The 3,987-nt window shown below is 53.9% G+C and overlaps 1 long non-coding RNA gene across 1 annotated transcript in view; it reads right to left on the reverse strand.

Annotated features, from left to right (window-relative positions):
- Positions 1–297: 297 nt before the first annotated feature.
- Positions 298–3,987, reverse strand: part of LOC115279628 — a 4,059-nt gene continuing 369 nt past the window's right edge. The window contains exon 2 of the long non-coding RNA XR_003903541.1: positions 298–635. This is a non-coding gene — a long non-coding RNA (uncharacterized LOC115279628). The remainder of the gene's footprint in view (positions 636–3,987) is intronic.

The raw sequence follows: 3,987 nt of genomic DNA on the forward strand, positions 1-3,987 counted from the left end.
ACGGTTCGTGGGTTCAAGCCCCGCGTCGGGCTCTGTGCTGACAGCTCAGAGCCTGAGTCTGCTTCAGATTCTGTGTCTCCCTCTCTCTCTGACCCTCCCCTGCTCATGCTGTCTCTGTCTCTCAAAAATAAATACATAAAAAAATTAAAATAAAACCAAACCACAGAGACCAATAGCCCACCTTTAGGTAGCATGTCTACCATGTGGACGAGACGGACGTCAATAGTCTCTGGGGCAGAGGTCGAGGTAAAGTGCAGTGTAATAGTGGGGGAGTGATGCCTGCTGACCACTTATTATCTTTGTGTTTAATACAATTTATTTCATTGTAAGCGTAAATCGTTTCATTCACGGTAACGGCTGCGTTTAACAACTGGCTTGCAAAATTCCCGAAAGCTCGGCACTCGGCTCTCACAAACGGTTACGCGCCAGCGCCAGCACCCCAGGGAGACGTCTCCCAGAGGAGAAGGAGAACGCCATCTTCTGGACCGGGGCGCTCCGAGGCTGAGTCTGGACCCTCACTGGAGACTGAGCCCCGCTCTTCAGCTTCACAGCTCCTTTCCGGATCTAAAACGCTTCAGATTCCTACCTCAGGGCCTTTGCACTTGCTGGGTGCCCCCCATGCTCCCAGATAATCACTGATATGGGAAACAAAGACAGAAAGAAAGCTAAGTGAAATTGAATTTCCTCACAACCCACAGCCCATTGAGAGATACTTGAGACGGAGCACTTACATTTATTTTGAGAATTGTAAGCACCTACGGGGAGCTTGATCTCATGAACCGTGACATCCTGACCTGAGTGGAAACTAAGAGTTGAACCCTTAAGGGTGAGCCACCCAGGGACCCCAGCTCCCAACGGTTTTAATGTTAATGCTTTGCTAGAGGGGAAAAACAACTTTAGCTTGATAATACCTCAGCCTCCAGGATTCCCTGAGTCGTCTTCTTCTTCTTCTTTATTCTTTATTTATTTATTCTAAATTTTTTCAATGTTTTATTTATTTTTGAGAGAGAGACAGTGTAAACAGGGGAGGGTCAGAGAGAGGAAGACACAGAATCTGAAGCAGGCTCCAGGCTCTGAACTAGCTGTCAGCACAGAGCCTGACACAGGGCTCAAACCCACAAACCGTGAGATCATGACCTGAGCCGAAGCCGGACGCTTAACCGACTGAGCCACTCAGGCGCCCCTATTTATTTTTGAGAGAGACGCAGAAGAGAGACACAGCACGTACAGAATCCAAAGCAGGCTCCAGGCTCCGAGCTGTCAGCACACAGCTCAACGCGGGGCTCGAACTCATGAACTTGACATAATGACCTGAGCGGAAGTCGGATGCTCAACCGACTGAGCCACCCAGGTGCCCCTATTTTTTTTTAAGTAGGCTCTCTAGGCCCTACAACCAACGTGGGGCTTAAACTCAGCACAAGTGCCACCAACTGAGCCAGCCAGGCACCCCTGAATATACCCTTAAATTTAAAAAACACAAGGGGCAGGGTCACGTGAATCACCGCACTAGCATTTCACCAGCTGTGCTTGCTTACACACGATAGACTATCTGGGAGAAAACCCAAGAAGCTGGTGGCCCGAGTGACCCCCCTGGAGGGGCCCCAGGGGGAAGGGAGAAGGGAAGGCTTGCACCGTCCCCTCCCTCCCGTGCGGTTAGAAATCTGTGCCATGTGCCTTTAATTACCTATTAACTTTTTTTCCCAAGTGTTCTATAAAAAAAGTACGGCCTCAGGGCTGCTGCTGGGAGCAGGGACTGGAGGGGGGTGAGTCGGGGCTGTGCGGAGGCTGGGGCAGTGACCCGAGAGCCCGGACGGGACAGGGCTGCCAAGCCCTCACAGCCTGTTCCAGAAGGTCCCGCCATGGAATGTTCTGCACGAAGCCCTTAGGAGCTCTAGGAGGCGAGGCTTGTCCCTCAGACCCAGCCCTCGGGCCGGGCCTCCGGAAGCCAGCGACGGGGTCTCCCAAAAAGGCACTGTCGCCACCCCTCTCCCTGCACCAAAGGATCCCGATAAGATCCCAGCACCTCCAGTGGTCCGTCGGATCAAAGCGCGGAATCCTGGGGGCGCCTGGGTGGTTCGGTAGGTTGAGCGTCCCACTTCGGCTGGATCTCACAGCGTGTGGGTTCAAGACCCGCGTCGGCCTGCAGCTGTCAGCACGGAGCCTGCTTGGGGTCCTCTGTCCCCCTCTCTCTGCCCCTCCCCACTTGCGTCCTCTCTCTCAAAAATAAATACACCTTTAAAAACAAAAGACAACTCTGAATGCTTCATACCCCATCTATAAGGGTAGGAGCTGGTTCACGTCCCTCACGTCTCCCCCTTGTCCCCCTCTCCTCAGCTGCTTCTTCCAGCCACACAACCCCGCCCCCCTCAGGGCCTCTGAAACCCCTGCTCTCTCTGGGTTCCACACCTTTGCTCCTGCTGTTCCCTTAGTCCTGAATTCCCTTCCCCCACCTCCTTCTGGGACTGAGTTTTACCCCAGATGTCTGTCGGCTTCCTTCCTTCACATAACAATCAGGCATCAACTCTGTCAGGCACCCTGCCAGGGATTATGGGAGCTGGGGCCGCGTTCACCCCTGGCTGTCGAGGCAGAAAATAAAGGAATCCGTGGAAGTAGGAGCAGGGGAATTTTTGTTCAAGTTCAATGCTGCAAGATTAAGTGGTCTGCACTCTGACTGCGAAGGTGCCCGCCTGGGGAGGAAGTGGGAAGGGAGAAGCAGGCGGAGGGACCAGCAAGGACAGTGAGTGGCTCAGAGGCTGGGCATGAGCTCAGAAGGTTCAGGAATCAGAAAGAAGGCCAGTGCAGCTGGATGGATTTAAGGGAACGAGGGGGAAATGTCATCAGATGCAGCTGAAAAGATAGGTCTCCATGGGAGTCATAGACTGTCAGGAGCTTGGTATTCCCCTCCTCCAGGAAGCCCTCCTGGACTGCATCAGGGGCCCCTATCCCAACCCTGTTCACTCTAAGGTTGTCGCTCTCTAGTCATCGGCCCGTCTCCTGCAATCCCCAGGGTAGGACTGATCACCACTGTGTCCCCAGCGCTGTCCAGTGTGTATCTGGGTATACACAGCGGGGACTTGGTAAATGATGAGGGAGCACCGGGCCAGCTGAGGACAAAGCACAGGCCAACAGCACCCCCTCCCCCAGGTGGAATATGTGTGATATTCCTTGGAGCTCCCCGCTCCCCACGAACAAAGGAAAGGGGTTTAAGTGCCAGTCACGGTGATGTGGGAAACTAAGGCAAATGAAACCTTAACTTCCCTTACTGCCTGCAGTCCATTGGCACGGCCTTGAAACGGGCAGACTGGCCTCCAATGATGACGACACTTTGCTGGGGGCAAAACGAGACCGTGGTGGTGCCCTCCAATGGCTGAGCGGCGGGCTGGGGTCTTACTGAGCTTTTTATACACATGAGCTTCCGGGTTACGCGGGACCAACGCAGTTCTGCTTCCGGCGGCTGGCTGGGCTAAGAGGCCAGCAAGATCCCAGAGCATACGGGTAATGGGGTTTTGCAAGAGGATTTTGTTTACGCCGGATTTTCCTTCTCATTGACTTAACATTCCCCCCCCCCCCCCAGGATCCTCTAGGTCTCCTTTCACATAAAAAGATTCCTTTGGAAACTTCCTTTATCTCCACTCCCCCAAGACACATGCTGGCCATCATATTCCAAGCTTATGGCCCCCGATATACAGCTGAAGGCGCTCATGACTGAGGTTTTACTAAATGGTAATAAATGGCATTTTCCTAACACAACTAGATCCTCAAGGTCCTGGAAACCTCGCTCCCAAAATACCTTAGGGACTAGCTCTCTCCCTGACCCCCTCCCAGCCCGAGGTGTGTAACTGCCCATCACGGCCCCACGCAGCTCCTCCCGCCCACGGGTCCTGTCCCCGTGCTTTCGGACCATCACCTTTTAGCACCAAAGACGTCTTCAAGAATTCTTTCCTGGCCTTTGGCTCCGGACCCTGCCCCCCCCCCCCCCCCCCCCCC

This window comes from Suricata suricatta, chromosome 16 (assembly GCF_006229205.1).
Source record: "Suricata suricatta isolate VVHF042 chromosome 16, meerkat_22Aug2017_6uvM2_HiC, whole genome shotgun sequence".
Classification (NCBI taxonomy): Eukaryota; Metazoa; Chordata; class Mammalia; order Carnivora; family Herpestidae; genus Suricata; species Suricata suricatta.